This window comes from Lissotriton vulgaris, chromosome 5 (assembly GCF_964263255.1).
Source record: "Lissotriton vulgaris chromosome 5, aLisVul1.2, whole genome shotgun sequence".
NCBI classification, from domain to species: domain Eukaryota; kingdom Metazoa; phylum Chordata; class Amphibia; order Caudata; family Salamandridae; genus Lissotriton; species Lissotriton vulgaris.
The window spans coordinates 381787407-381805078 of record NC_141693.1 but is presented as its reverse complement, the minus strand read 5'-3'; positions in this window follow the sequence as shown (position 1 = coordinate 381805078).

Here is a 17672-nt window from a genome sequence, read left to right as displayed (position 1 = left end):
TTGGGGCTGCTTGGAGCCCGAAGATCTTAGTGAAAGGAAGCCAAGAAGCCTTTGCAACTGCAAGTCAATGCGGTGCACAGGGGTTCAGTTCCTGCAGCCCGACAGGGGATATTGGCCTCAAACTTGGTGAGAGGACAGGTCAGGCCTTGAGGGTTGTAAAGAATCAACATCTGTGTTGCTGAGCATTTGGGAGTCTGTAGGAACCCAGGATCAGCAGACCAATCCACTTAGTTGTTCTGCCTGCAGATGCAGGGTAGTGCCCCTTCACTTCAAGGGAGACTCCTTCTTGGATGTTCACAGGCCCTGGATGGGTTCCTGTAAGGGGCAAAAGCACGGATGTTGCGGCAGATGAGCAAGGCGAAGCAATCAGGAGCAGCAGGAGTCATGCCGGTTGCAGCCTTGATGCCCAGAGTGAAGACCAGAGTGCCCAGATAGTCAAAGTTGAAGTGGTATCTAGATTGTACTGTGTCCCACGACAAATCTAGGGACCGACCCACAAGCATGCCCTTAAGTATCCTAGGGAAAGGGTTGGGACGATGCAGGGGTCCTTCCCTAAGGAGTGGCTGGACAAGGGGGAGGTTACTCTCCTGTCCTTTGTCCGGTTTTATGCCAGAGCGGAAGCCAACAGCTCCCAAACTGATTTGAGCTGGACTATGCATGAAGGACACCAAATGTGCCCTGCACGTAGACTATGTGGCGCTGGCATGTGCTCCCACCATGCCCCAATACACTAAACCCTGTCTGGGAGGTGGTCACACCTCCCTGTCACAGGATCCCTATTTTTCTGCCTACTCTGCTCTAGTTTGGCTCAGCAGCAGGAGGGCAGAATCGTGTCTTTGTTCAGCAGCAGCCATGTTGCGCTGTCCGGATCTAGAAGACTGGTACCGGGAGGACTGAAGGCCTAGCGGAGGGCCTTTACATTGCTTGGAATCATACTTCCCACAATGTTTGCGGTGTGGGGGTATGATTCCAAAATATTTGATACCAAACAAGACAGGGTTTGTTACAGCCGGTTTTGAGATGGTCATTGCGTAATGACGTGGTGCCCCTCTATATGTTATATGGCTGTCTCACTTCCAACCCAGAAAAATGGACTCCGAAGGATGTAGGGGTGTCCTACTCATGGAGGGGCACCCTCTCACTTAGAACCGAGCACCCTGCCTTCATGATCGAAAAGGACTGCTGAAGGGGGGACTTATAGCTTTTAATTGCAGTGGCCTTAGATATAAGAAAACCTATATATTTCATAAATGGTGCTAGTACCAGTTACACAGGCTGCAACTGTGTGAATGGTCTTGCATATGTGGCTTAATACATGCTTTAACCTTTGGGGGACCTCTTGGCTACCTATGCCCTGGGTACCTTAGTACCATATACTAGGGACAGATAAGGGTACCCCAGTATTCAATCTGGATTATACCTAAGTACTTACCATAACAATATAGGAGGGAAAGCAGAGAGATTGGGGTCCTGATTAGCAGGATCCCAGTCAGTATAGTCATGAACAGCATTATATCAAGCAAAAAGTGGGGGTGACCATAGAAGCAGATCTTACACAGCACCTCTTTAAATAATAGTTCATCTTTTTGCAGTACTCATCTCCTCCTAGAACACAGCTACCTCTCCTTTCTCTCAGGACTGTATGCTTACTTTTGATCCTGTACTGTATTCCACTGACTTTTGACTAGGTTTCCATTATACAAATACCACATATATACATGCTCCCCTATGAAGCAATAGAATATTGAGTTGGTGATAGGTAATTGGTTTGGCTGTTTCACAGGCATGGGCACGGCCCTTTTTATCTCTAGGACCCAAAGCTGGCCTCTATATCCCTTTGTGCAAAATCTGTTCAGCTCACCATAACTTACATATAGTATTCATCAGCATAAAGATCATGTGCATAGGGGTGTCTTTTGGTTGGACATATCATACAAGATAGCGAATTTCTAAATCAGGGCTGAGAGCATTTTTTCACCTGCTTTTGGAGAAGACCCTACAGCCTGAACTACACTGTCAATTTTGAGCTTCACCTTTGTCTAGTTTCTGTGCTTGCATTCCACATTTAGTCCAGATACAGCTTGCTACATTTCAATTTCAAAACTGTTTGCCTGTAGAAGCATCCTTACTGAATTCTCCTCTTGGGATTTCTAATCAGTGACATCTTTTCTTTTTCTTTTTTTTATTGTTTTTTATTGGCATTTAGTCTCAGTTACAACATACATTATCATACCACAAAGTAAATTACAGTATCCTGCTGTGTGGCAGTTACATTCAGTGATATCTTATTGCACATTCTGATGAACTGTTCCTACCACCTTCCATTTGGATCCTTAGGAAAATGCCAGCTAAGCTACTTCCTTGTATCACTGGTGTAAGTGTTTCAAGGTAGCACAGTGTTTGATTGTTATTGTTATTCCCAAACCCCCCTTAGCTTGCTAAAGATTATATATCTGTAGAGCTAATGAGTCATTTTATTTTACTTAAAAGAAAACAATCTCTGTAGATCCTGCTGAGGGAAAAAACTCCCTGCTACTGCAATCTGATTTCAATAAGCAGGGTGATGCTTCGTGGGGTGGAGCGAAGTGGAGTAGAGTGGAGAGGAGTGGAGTATACTTTTCCATTGAGAACCAGCCAAGAGAAAGTTGATTCAGACCTTTTTGAATGGCAAGTATAGGAAAGAGCTTGGGTACAAGCTATTAGGATCTGCAGACCAGATGACCTTCACTGAATCCAAAGTATCATCGCAAACCAGATCTGGAAGCACACCATGCAGGATCGTAGTGCGCACATAGGTCAGCAACCTGGATGTTATGAAGGACACTGAGCCAAATACATTGCTGAACCTCTATATATTCTGAGTATCTGACTCCTGGTTTGCAAGATAAAGACCAATTTTAGTGTTCCCCCTTTCACCTCTTGGGTGCAAAAGAGCAACTTGAAGGTGCCTTGTTTCATTCTAGAAAACTTAAGTGTGCAATGTTAGTTGAAGATGGCTGTGCTGAACTCAAAGCCACTGGACACATTGTAATGGAACATATGGTTTCCGAGATATAATGATTTGAAGTTCTGGTTGCACCCTAAGCCCAAATCTGGATGCACACCTGATCCTGGTGCATGCTAAAATGTCCATGGGTGTGTCAGACAAGTGAGTTCCTTCTTAACTTGAAAATCATGACTTTTACTGGCCATTCATGAGAAACCCTTGCCTGAAGTTGGTGACACCCATTGGGTGTCAACAAGATACCAGGCCATGTCACAGTACTGAGTATTTTCCTGGATAATGCGCATTTCAAGTCTTCTACGGATCTATGAAACTTTGTCTTACATTACCAATTACAAACAATTAATTTACTGGGTTGTACAATAGATCTAGTAGTGGTCCCGAGGATAATATAAAGAGAAGGAGCTGAACCACAGTCCTCAGTGATTGTGTACACAGCAGAACGGTTTCATTGTAGAGATGTGGGCCATTACACCTTCATTTTCTAAAATGTAAGATCCAATTTTGGGCATTATTTTGATTAAAGAAAGTGCTAGGATCTAATTCTTTACTGTGGTTTGTTTTTACTTTCCTGCGTGTTAGTAAAGCATAGCTCCTTTTATAACCAATAGTTCAGACTAGGGACTTATTTCACTGTATGTGATTAATGCGCCATGCCAGTTAAGTTTAGTTTAGTTTGGGTTTACGAAGCGCCTGGTTACACCAGCTGGTGTGTCCCGGCGCTATTTCAATTTCCAATTTCAACTGATAAATCCAAGAATCATTTGTTTGCAGTTATGTTGGTTTCAGTTTAACCATTTAAAAAGCCATGGGGCATATTACCAAGGGCCATTATCAACGCTTTAGCTGTACTTTTTCCCGCTAAAGCGGAGATAATTTTATCGCCCTATTACCAAGCTGTTGCTAACACCAGTTAGCGACAGCTAATAGGCGATAGCGATCATCTTGGGGCCCACTTTGCATGTCAGCGATAATTATCGCTAATGACATGCAAAGTGGGCGTGCCAAGATGTTAGCGACTGGAAACAGTCGCTAATATCGCTATCTCCTATTACCAACAATTGCTTAGTTTTGGAAATATTCGCACTAAGCGCGAATATCTCCAAAAGCTAATGACTGCCCTGACCAGTTCTTAGCCATGTTATCCAATGAGAGGTGGATAACATGGCTAAGAGCATTTTCACGGTAATGCCTGAATATCGCTGTATTGACAGCGATATTCACTCATTTCGCTCGTTTTTTATCGCTTCTGACATAAACCTTGATAATAGCAAGGTATCTCAGCGATAAAAACAGGTGAAAGGCGGCGTTAGGAATATTCCCGCTAAGCCAACATAGCGATAATTATCGCTAGTTGTTGGTAATATGCCCCCATGTTTTTAATTTCTTGCGGAAAACTATATGTGATTGTTCCTCTCGAAGGGACATGGGAAGCTCGTTCCATCTTTTTTGCCTAAAGTATCTGAAGGAGCGTGCCCCCATGCGCGCACTTTTTATCCTCGGGACTTTTACTTGGTGTGTCCCCGTAGATCTGTGTTCCATATCTATGTTGACCTCTAATCCAAGCTGCTAATGGTCAGACAGGAACTCAACAGCATTAACCGGGCTACCTAGAGGGAGTAACGCACAATCTGCAGCCAAGGGATGCTTGTGATAAAAGTTGAGACCAATGCTGAAATTGCCGAACAATGGCCCAGAGAAACACAGTAAAACAACAGCTACTATGATTTTACACTTTTAAATATGTCATAATTGTTAAAAACACCTTTAAAACAGGAACTCGTAACATAAGGTATTTTAAAGCTATTTTGAGGAAATCGGGTTATTTCTAAGCAATAATCTTCGCGGTATGAGAAACCGCGAATTGAAATGGTTGAGCCTGAAGACAAACTGCTTCAAAGAGCAATTTTAATTGAAATGATAATCATGAAAGTTTTTATAGCCAAAGTTTAAATGCGCATCAGAATTACCCAGTTATGTTAGGAAATATGCATGTGAACTGCTATACATATTAATACAGACAGATGCTTTAATCAAATCACATAACTCCTCCACCGTGGCCTTTGACCCTATGCTTCTTGGTTCTTTGTTTTATCCGGCTAAAGATTATCTTTTCCTACTTCAAACTAGGTTTAATATCTCACACTTTTTCAATCATTTTTCAATTTCCTCTCAGCCATTTCTTAAACATTTGTAATCATATCATTTCATCATTGTTGTGGCAGGAGACCCGCCATGGGCATGTTAATATCACTAAGGCATCTCCATGGTAACACAACTGTTTTGCAAACAGCCGGTGCCTATGTGCAGTGAGCCACATGTTAAGAAAAGATTTTAAGAATAAGGCGTCATCTGAAGGCTTTAAATCCTGCCTTGCCAGCTATTCGCAGTTAGGAATATGGCACTGACTCACCTTTTAAATATTTCTGCAATTTGAGGCATAATATACAATCATGAAATACTATCAAGCAGGCAAAAAACATCAGGTTACTATTGTTATTTCTGGTATCATGGACCCTCTTTGGCAAGAAATGATGAATTCTAAGAAAAGTTAATCAACTGGAAATTAAAGGGCTGTGCTTTCAGAGGACATTTGCTACAAGCTAGAGGCAGGCAAGATGGACTAAATTAGAGAGTTTGGCAAGAGTAGTAGGTCGGATAGAAAGACAATGATGTTAATATGTTAGAAATACAATACTATATATATATATATATATATATATATATATATATATATATATATATATATATATATATATATATATATATATATATATATGATTGCTTCATATATATATATATATATATATATATATATATATATATATATATATATATATATATATATATATATATATATATATATATATATATATATATATATATGAAGCAATCTCAGCTTTCTCTCGCCTGGAGCCCAATCACGGATACCGACGGCGCAGAAGAAGAGAGGAGACCCAAGTGCAGGTGAGCAGTGGTTTATTCAATCGTGATGAAGGCGCACCTCCGCATAACGTTTCGGCCTTCACAGAGGCCTTGGTCACATGACGCATGCAGGGGAAGAGGCAAAATTTAAAGTGCTAGTACCATTGAGTTTGTAACATCATTGGTTGAATATAATCACATGTAGATACATCCAACAATAGACATAGACAACAGATTTGAAAATTGATGTTTCGCATCACGGGGAAATCGCCTTAGTACTCAAGAGTAATGTGCAAAGAGCAATGTGCAAAATACAAGGTGCTAATAATATCATCCAAACAATTAAAGTAGTCAATTAATAACAATAATTACTTCGTACAAATCATGATATTAAAATCAGAGTACAAAAAAGAGATATATGTATACTAATAATTAATATATTTACAATCACCTTAAATCATGCTATATACATTGGATGAAATTACGAATGGATGTTACGCGTGACTGCTTAAATGCAATTCACGAACCCATAAAATCACAGCAACCTTAAATAAATAAATATATTGCACATGCATCTGTCTATGTCGTTAAAGTGTATGTGGAGAGGAGATAATCTTTGTTTGTTTCCAATACATTATCGCAGCCTCCCCCACTTACACTTATGATAGGATATGCATATGCCATTTGATTATACAATAACATTAGTGGTAGAGAACAGTGCTATGTGAATCAAATTATTTTTTTCTTTCTTTTTTTCCTCTCTCGTTTTTTGTGTTTGTTCAAAAAAGTTAGATTCGACAATCCTGTATGCTGTACAGGCACATAGCCTAAGCCTAGGCTATGTTGCACCTCTTGGTCAGTCGCAGTACTAGACATTTTCGGGACTTGGATTTTTTTGGAATAAAATCTCAGCCAGCCCGGTTGACTAGCAGGACACACATGCTTTACAAAGACCCAGACCTTCAAGATTAATCATTTGTAAATGCTCCAGGTAGCCATCTAAATTCATGGGGGACTGAGAAAGTTTTTATGTCTCAGAGACAGGTATAGAAATCTTCCGTGGAATTTAACCCTCCCGGGGCTCTGCTATCCATTTCCAATATATACCTCGTCTCTAACCTTCTCAGAGCGCCCTCCCTGTCTCCTCCTCTTCTTAGTGGGCCTATATGATCTATGGCATAATATTTCAAAAGGGTGCGATCGTTGTTATTGCACTCCTTGAAATGGTGCGCTACCGGGTATGCCGGGTCACTGGTGTTGATGGCCCTTATGTGCTGGAGTATCCTCTTGTGCACCTGCAGCTTGGTACTACCCACATACCGCAGGGCACACGGACCCTCCAGCAGATATACCACAAACTCACTTTTGCAAGTCAGTTGTTTTTTGATCTTGCGGGCATTGGGAGTGAAAGGGACCACATATTCTGTTTTATTAAGCCCATGCTGGCAGGCTTTGCAGGAAGAACATTTCCTAAAGCCCTTGCTCTTGTCTAACCAGTTCTTGTGTGTTGTAATCTCCGGGCTGGATTTAACAAGGGCTTCCTGCATAGAATATGCCTTTCTATAGGTGATAGATGGTTTGGCTGGAATTTTATCACCTATGATTGGGTCACATTTGATTAAATCCCAGTGCTTAGTGATGATCCTTCTAAGCACGCCATGTTGCCTGTTATAGGCCCAAATCAGTCTAGCAGACTGGTCTTGGGAGGTAGCAGGCCCAGAAATGTCTTTACGTTGGAGGGTTTGGCTGCGTGATAGGGCATTTGCTTTGGCCATAGCTTTATCTATTTGCCCAGGCTTGTACCCTCTCGCCAGGGATCTAGTTTTGCTGGCCTCCTGTGCCAGACGACATTGAGCATCAGTGCTGCTCAAACGTCTGATACGCAACATCTCCCCATAGGGGATGCTGCGTATGAGATGGGAAGGATGATGGCTACAGGCATGGAGTACTGTATTTCCGGCCGTGGGGTTCCTGTAAAGCCTGGTCTCAAGTTTGTCCTGACCATTTATGATAGTCATGTCAAGAAAATGCACCTGCTCCTGACTAATATCTGAAGTGAACGAAAGATTGAAATTGTTACAGTTCAGTGTCTCAATAAAATGTTCAGCTTCCAGACGTGTGCCTCTCCAAATAAGAAACACATCGTCTATATAACGATACCAGCGCACAATAGACCGCGTTGCTGTGTCAGAGTGTTCGCCGTAGAGGACCTGTCTCTCCCAGTAACCCATATGCAAACAGGCATAACTGGGAGAGAAACAGGCCCCCATGGCAACACCCCTGACCTGCTGATAGTATCTGTTATTGAACATAAAGAAATTGTGGTGTAAACAGAATGAAATCATGGATAACAACATACGATTATGTTCTACCATCAAGACTGGTCTCTGACCCAAATAGAACTCAATGGCCCGTTGACCATCTTGGTGGATTATGCTGGTGTACAAAGATGTAACGTCCAATGTTATTAAAAACCACTCCGGATCCCACTCTATGTCCTCGATTTTGCGCAAAAAATCATTGGAATCCTGGACAAATAACAGCAAACTTTGTACATGTTCTTGCAAGAATGAATCCACATAAATAGTTGTCTTTTCCAGCAATCCCCCGCATGCTGCAATGATCGGTCTGCCCGGGGGATTATCTGGGTTCTTGTGAACCTTTGGGATCAGATACAGTACCGGCATGATCGGGTTGTCGTTTTTCAAATATTTTAATTCATCCATGCTTATCAAGCCATAGGACCTTCACCCCATCAATAATGAGTAGAAGTCCGCCTGGGCTTTCCTGACCAAGCAAATATCACTATGTCTGTAACAATCTGAGTTGTTGAGTTGGGAGAGGGCTTCTTCCAAATATAGTTGTCGCGGCCATAACACTATATTGCCCCCCTTATCAGATTGCCTGACAATGATGTTCTCATTTTGCTGGATCTTCTTGATAAGTTTCAGATATTGGTCATTCTGTGTATATTTCCTTTGTTTAGTGCCGAGCATCTTAGAGTACAGCACCTTGATTTCCTTCGAAGCCGCATCATGGAAAATGTCAATGTTATCATATAACATTACAGGAGTGTAGGTTGAGCGAGGTTTGAACGATATTAAGCCTCGTATGTTATTAATAGTCTGTGCCGGTGTATCTTGAGACATCGACTGTTCCAGGGTGATTCCATGACCTGAAGACATGGGGCATCACGAGCCAGGAGCCCCTGGTTATCTAACTCTGCCCGCACTGATGTTGTACGTGTTTTGTTGCCTGAAAAATGTTTTTGTAATTTCAACTTGCGGATAAATTTATATAAGTCTATCCTGATGTCTACATAGTTGAAGTCAGTGGGAGGGCAGAACGTGAGACCCATAGATAAAATGTGTAATTCAGACTGAGTGAACACAGTGTCTGTGAGATTAATAACAGAGAGGGCAGTACCTGATGTCACTGTTGGATCGCTCACTTCCTGTTCCATTTCCTGGTGCTTTTCTTCTTTTTTTGCTGATTTTTTTCTTGCGTTGGCTTTTCGGCCTTAGTAGCGCTTGGCATTGCGGATTTTGTTTCTGCAGATGCTCCTCCGCCAACGTGAGTTTGGTAAACCCCAACTGAGAGTCCGTCTGAGAGGTATTGGAGTCAGAATCACTATTCATGCTGGAGCTTAGATTGGATTCTGAGGTGTTATCTGGCAATGCTACTCCTGGCCCTGATTTTTGAGTGGAACGACCAGGTATGGATGCAGACTTGAATCTTCTGCTTGCTTTGATAGCTTCATATTTCTTGGCAAATGTAAAAATTCGCCCCTCAGCATAGTCCGCTTTGTCTCTTTGAAATTTGAAAGCTTTTCTCTTACTAATTGCTTCCTCTTCCTTTTGGAGTCTTGCCATCATTTCTCCTCGCAGTTTTGTGCATTCTGTTGTTAGCTCGCCACACGATGATTCTATCTCCATATTTAGCTCGTCTATTTTTGCCTGTGTTTTCAGACGATCACTCTCAGCATATCGTACAAGTATCTGTACTAGCCGGCGTGAGGAATCGAGATTACACTCTGCCCATTCCCTGAGCATATCTGGGTCAGGATCTTCATAGCTGGGGGCGAGCATCACTCGCAGCCCCCGCGGTATTCTATTGACCTCTAGATAGCGGCTCAGGGAGAGGTGTTCCCACCATTTCGAAAGTTCACGCCGCATAAGCTTTTCCAATTTTTGGAACTTCTCTCGGGTGCTGGACATTTCGCTCACAGGTGCATCCTGTACTGCTGACTCAGATGGCTCCCCAGCCGGGGAATAATGGAACGCATTCAGGGCTGCCAATTCCCTTGCTTTAATTGCGTCTGCTGACATGCTGCCTTCCTTGGTTTTCTCACGCGCAATGCGTGCTCACTGACACACAGCGGCTCTGATAAATGCACGCCGCTAGATGTCTGGGCACGTACTTTTCTTACCGGCGCTATCTGGAATCACGACTCCAACACAGCGGCCCGACTTCAGGTGTCACCGGAGAAAGAAACCCTCCGTGTTCCTCGTCAGGTCCGTGTTGCTGTTGACGTCCTCAGTGTCCGGTGGCTGGAGCAGTTTCTCCCCTACGGGAGATGACAAACGACTTCCAGGTCACCAGAGGTCTTGGCTTCCTGCTACTCCGCCGTTTGCAAGAGAAGGGGTCATCCAAAAACCAGCGAAGCACAATGCCAGTTTGTAGAGATGAAACAATCTCAGCTTTCTCTCGCCTGGAGCCCAATCACGGATACCCGACGGCGCAGAAGAAGAGAGGAGACCCAAGTGCAGATGAGCAGTGGTTTATTCAATCGTGATGAAGGCGCACCTCCGCATAACGTTTCGGCCTTCACAGAGGCCTTGGTCACATGACGCATGCAGGGGAAGAGGCAAAATTTAAAGTGCTAGTACCATTGAGTTTGTAACATCATTGGTTGAATATAATCACATGTAGATACATCCAACAATAGACATAGACAACAGATTTGAAAATTGATGTCTATATATGAACACAGGTTTCCCACAAACAGCAAATGGACTCAAATCCAGCCGTAGTACCCCCAAGATATATATATATTATTGTATTTTTACTTTATTGATCTATAGAGTGGTTTATGGGCTGTCTTTATGATGATACCATCTGTATTTCAGAGACAACAATGAAAAATTTTCCTTATTACACAGTTCCCTGTAGTATATGCGTTTTTAGCTGTGCTGCAAGACGTATTGTTTACAATTCAGGGGATGTACAATCTGCCCACAGCAAACCATTAGTTGTTTTCATTGTCACTCTCATTTGCAATCTTTCACTTGCTTAGCTCCCATAGGCTTCCCTTCCTTTGATGTATTAGCTCCTCCTTGGAGCATGGAGAAGTATATGTTCTCTTTCTCGCCTTTGTTCTTCCTTGTCTTTTTGCAATGCCCTATTTGTTTCATTTTATACATGTCTCAAAATTAGTACCAGATAGTCAATGTGCTTCCTGCTTTTAACACGAACATGCAGTTTCTTATTTATGTTGCTTTTATCTTATCTTTATTGATGCTTTAGTTAATACACTCACAACTATACTAGTCTATGCCACTCCACTCTATGCTACTCTGCACTAATCCACTCTACCCCACTTCACTTTAGCCACTCCACTCCACTCCGCTCTATGCCACTCAAAGCTACTCAACACCACTCCACTTTTGCCCATCCACTCCAAGGCACCCCACTTAACACCACTCCACTTTACGCCACACCACTCTACACCAATCAACTCCACACCCCTTCACTCCACAACACTCTACTCTACACCACTAATTTTTAAACAATTCTACTCTACGCCATTCCACTCCATTCCATTTCCCTCCACTCCACTCAACACCACTTTGCACTAAGCCACTCTACACTCCCCCATTCTACTGTACACTATACCAGTCCACTCTGCTCTCTGCCACTCCACTCTACTTTATGCCACTCTACCCCATGCCACTCCCCTCCATGACACTCCACTTCACACTACTCCACTTAACGCCACTCCACTTTATGCAACTCCACTCCACACTACTCTAATCCACTCCACTCAAAGCCACTCTACTCTATTCCACTCCACTTCATGCCCTTCTACTCTATTCTACTCCCTGCCACTACTCTCAATGCCACTCTTCCCCATGGCCCTCTACTTCATGCTACTGTACTCTACTCCACCCCACTCTTTGTTGCTCCACTCTATGGCACTGTACTCCACAACACTCTATTCTATGTCACTACTCAATTCCACCTCACACCACTCTACTCTAGCCACTCTTTGCCAGTCAATCGTATGCCACTCTATGCCCCTCCACACCAAATTAATCCACTCTACTCCAATCTTTGCCACTCTGCACCACTTCATTCTATTCAACACCACTCTACTCTACGCCATTGTGTTCCACACCATGCCACTCTCCACCACTCTATGCCCCTCTCCTCTAAGCCACTCTACTCTATGCCACGCTAAGCCACTCCACCCCAATATATGCCACTCTACTCTATACCACTTCACTCCAGGTCACTTAACTCTACTCTGCACCACTCTACACCTCTCTATTCCACACCCATCTAAGCTATTCCACTCTACTCCACGCCACTCTACTCCACGCCACTTCATCTAACTCTATGCCACTCTACTCTATGCCAATCAACTCTACGCCATTCCACTCTAAACCACACTATTCTACACCAATCCATACCACTCCCCTCCAAACCACTCTAGTGTACACCACTCTGCGCCACTTCACTCTATGCCACTCCACACTTCTCCACTCCTATCAATGCCATTTTACAGTACTGTACACCACTCCAATTTGCACCACTCTAGTCTACATCACTCTACTCTAAGCTACTTTACATGACTCTTCTTTACTCTACGCCCTTTACCCTATACCACTCAAATCTATGACACATCACTGTATGCCATTCTACTGTACATCATTCTGCACCAATCTAATTTACAGCACTCTTCTTTATGTCACTCTGCTGTATGCCATTCTACTTTACGTCATACCATTCTATGCAACTCTGCTCTATGGCACTTCATTCCTCTCTGTGCCACTCTACCATATGCCACGTTAGTCCACTCTGTGATAATCTACACCACTCTAAACCACTCTACTCCACTCATGTCACTGTATGCCACTCGACTCTACTCTACACCACTCTGCTCTACATTACTCTACTCTACATCACCCTAATCCATGCCACGCTACTTTACACCACTGCATTTTCTAGAATGCCACTCTACACCACTCCACATCACTCCACTCTACGGCACTTTGCTCTATTTGATTCTACACCACTCCACTCTATGCCACACTCCTCTACACCGCACCAATCTATAATGCTTAACTCTACTCAGGCCACTCTACATCACTCTATTTTATGCCGCTCTAAGCCATTCCACAATACCCCACACCCCTCTACTCACAGCACTGTACTCCACTCCATCCCGCTCTATGCCACTCTACTTTATGTCACTCTACTCTACGCCATTCTGCGCCACTCCACTCAACACCCCTCCAAATTATACCAATCTACTCCACACCTCTCCACTCTATGGTACTCTATTCTACACTACTTTATGCCACTCCACTTCATTCCACTCCAATGTACACCACTCTAAGCCACTCCACTCTATGCAATTCCACACCTCTTCACTTGGCACAATGAGACTCTATGCCACACCTCCCACTTTACTGTATGTCACTCTAGTCTATGATTCCATACTCCACGCCACTCGATTCAATGTTACTCTACACCCCACTACTCTGTTCTATGCCACTTTATCCTACTTCACACTACAACTCTATTCCACTCTACATCACGCTGTGCCAGTCTACGTCACTCTACTTTACAACACTCTGCTCAGCGCTCTCTACTGTATGCAACTCTACTCTATGCCACTTAACTCTACACATCTCCATGCCACTCTACTCTATGTCAGTGCATGTCACTCTACCACACTCTGCCCTATGCCACAACACTTTACGCCACTCCACGCCATTCTACTCTGCAACATTCAACTCAACTTTATGCTACTCTGTACTGCTTAATGGCACTAACATTTAGCTAGGCTGAACAGCAGCTATGCTACAACATGGCTAAAAGAAATTGGCAAAGCCAATAGATCTCACAAAGGTGAGATCTATTGGTGTTGGCAATAGTTGTTATTATATTGCATTTTGTGCAGTAAAAGCACCAAAACCTCGACATTGTCTTGACATTACAATGAGTTCCCATTGGTAGATTCAAATGAAAAGAACAGACATCATCAACAGTAGCTCTGTTCCTCATATAGTCTGTGATTTTAAAAATCAAAATAGTGTATCAAAATAACTCTGCAATGTAAACTACATAATTAGGTATTAGTCTATTCTTTTTTCTGCAGATACACAAATAGTATAGTCCAGTATTTAATTTACTATTTTCTAGAAGTATTCCCTGTTTAAAAAACACTCTTTTAAAGCCAACTACCCCAAAACAAATAAGTAATTTTAACAGTGCTTAATGGCTTACCTATACAAATGTTCCTGTATTGCTACCCAGGGAGTCTGGTGACATACTTAACCATGAGGCCAAATGCTTGTAAAAGTCACCCAAACCCTCAATATCAATATTGAACATATTTGATCACTATCAATTATATATCTTACACACATGTTTATGTTTTTACTCACCAATTCTACACTTTCATTTGGAGCCCTTCCTCTCTTGTTTTACTGCAAACCTTTACATTAGGTCCAAAGCAAGATGGCTCCTACCAGATTTTGCATGGAGGAGCTCCGATCCTTCACACTTAGATGTGGTGTCCTTCATCCCCCTGTCAGTGTGAGAGCTGGATTTCCTTCTTGCTGAGATTGCAGTGAGAAAGTCTGAGATGGCCATGGGCAATGAATGATAACTGTTCCTGCCAGCTTGGCTTGGCATCACCAAATCAAAGGAAGAGCTGCAAAAGCTATCTTTTGTTCTGACAGCTGTTCCTGTCCCAAGTAGTTAATTGCTTCTAATTAACCACTCTCTGACAACAACCTTTGCTTTCTCGGTCCAGCGCCAACAACGTTATCTTCCAAGAACAGGGTTGTTAAACAGCCAGCCAAGAATTTGTATTGGACCTATGGAGTATGGCGGAGATGGAAGCCGTTCCAAATCAGTTTTCAAGCAGAAATAGTGCACTTTCTATAAGTTACTTTTCCAATAGAGTTTTGAAACTAGGTCAAAAATAAATTTCATAATCTGAGTAGGATTAGCCCAGGCAGAGTTATAAAATTATGATTTTGTTGATATCTAATTTATACAAAACAGTGATGGGTGGAATGCTTGAATTAATCGCACCCAATGGTAAACACTTGCCCTGCATCCCAATCCATTGTTATTTTGCACACCATGCCACATCAGTTTGGACCCAGCTATATGCAAATCAGTCTTGACACTGTTATAATATGAAGACTTAAGCCTGTACTGCTTGGTTTCAGTGACACAGTGTTTAAGGGACCCGCATCTGGATTTACCCGTCCCACTCAGGGCAACACAATAAGTATGCAAAACGGTTATGGATGGACTGCTTGAATTATTCTCAGCCACTGTTAATCACTCAGCCCACATCCCAATCCATCGTTACTTTGCACACAATGTCACCTCAATTTGGACCAGCTATATGAAAATGAGTCTTGACCCTGTCCCAATAGGAACAGTCCAGTCCAAACTGCCAAACCGGGTCCTCCCTGAACAGGAACACCAGTAACCAAGGACTAGTTTCACCCTAGTTACGGATTGATCTACCGGATGCAGTTTGGTTACAGTGACAAAGAGTGCATTAGACACACTTCTGGGCATACCTGTCCCACTTAGGACAACACAACAAGTATACCAAATAGTGATGAAAGGGATGCTTGAATTAATCTCAGCCACTGGTAAATACTCAGGCTACATCTCAATCCATTGTTACTGTGTACACCCTTTTACCTCAGTTTGTACTCAGCTATATGACAATCAGACTGGGCCATGCTCTAATAGGAACAGTCCAGCCCAAACTGCAGAGCCCGGTCCTACCTGAATTGGAAAACAAGCAACTCAGGACCAGTTTTGCCCTAGATTTGGGCTCATCAGCAGAGTGTAGCTTTGTACCAGTGACATAGGATGACAGAGAGGTGCCTTGCTGGACATGGGAAAGCATTAGGGAAACTGGTAGAAAGCAAGTAAAATGAGAAAAATGTAATTGGAAAGTATTCACAATACATACAAGGTCCCCTACACGAGTCACTGACACAATATTTTGATGAACAATATAATTGATATTATTGTGTCATTCATTCAATATCATGATCCTATACTTATAATAGTATGTACAAAATATCGTTTAACAAATATCATGAAAGAGTAATATAATACAAAAATAGGCAAAATATAGAATTTAATCTAGTATATATTTAACACTTTAATATATATTTTAATGTAATGTGAATTAAATATATACCACTAATATTTAATACTAAATGTAAATGTACTTATGTAAACACACAAACACATATATAAGTGATTTATTCCATCAGGTACTGGTACATGCAAAAAACACAACTCCCAATGTGTTACCGCACTCAAGTTGCCTTGATCACGTGAAGCAAGAAACCAAGTGAGCTGCATATATTTATATTACCTACTGGTAGTTATAGTTAGGATGAATGTTTTTTCTTTTGCCAATAACTTTGGCGCCATTTGACAAATCTTCATGACATTTTTTAAAATCGATATGACACTCAGTAGAGCTGCTAACTAGAAAGCTTCGGTGTGATCCCTCAAGCGGGGGCTGAAAAGCAGGCGGTGCTTAAAAGATAATTTTCCCCATCTTAATTCCCATAGGACCTTTAAACACAGTTACAGTCCAAATTACTGAATGGATTTACACCAAATTTAATAGGAAAGTAGATATCGGTCCAAGGAAGTGCCTTTTTGTGATTTGGTGTAAATCTGTTCATGTGATTGCAGAGTTATTTAACGGCTTTTTAGATATACAACTGGGGACACGGATGATCCACAAACCTACCCGAAATCTCGTGCTGAGATCTGATTGGCTGCCAACACTTCAAACCAGGAAGTGTTGGTAGCCATCTTGTGACTAGGTTGAATCTAATCACAGGAAAAAACATTTAAAAATAAAGAAAAGGTGGCACGGTAGAAACACCCTGACCCCCTAGGCCACTTAGGGGGGTCACGCTGGGACCCTGCAAGGCCAAAAAAGGTTGATTTAATTTTCGGCAGGAGTTGTGCTGGCTCCATGACTCTTGCTGAAAAATAAAGACAAACAAAGCATGGGCTTCTGCGATTCCTTTATAATTAGCCACTGGGTGGTCCAAATCCCGGGGGCAAACTCTGCTTTTAAAAAAGGAGGGGGCGCATGGTGCCCCTCTCCCTTGGCTTAAAGAAGACCCAGGGACCGCCACCTCCCCGGGCAGTAATTAACATACGTGAGGGATTCAGGTGGCTCCCCCTCCTGCCCCTGGGACAGCCACCTCCCAGGAGCAAAGTAAAAAAAATAGCAGACGGGTGCGCGAACCCTCACACCCAGGTTACCGCCACAAACCCAGGGCTATGTATAAAATTGATGAAGGGGGCCACACAGCCCCCTGCTGTTGTGGGGACCGGCTTCTTCCTGGGGCACGATTGAATGATTGAGAAGCAGGTGAACCTGTGCGGTCCCCCTACAGCCAGAGGACTGCCATGTCCCTGGGGCAAATTTGAATAAAGAAAG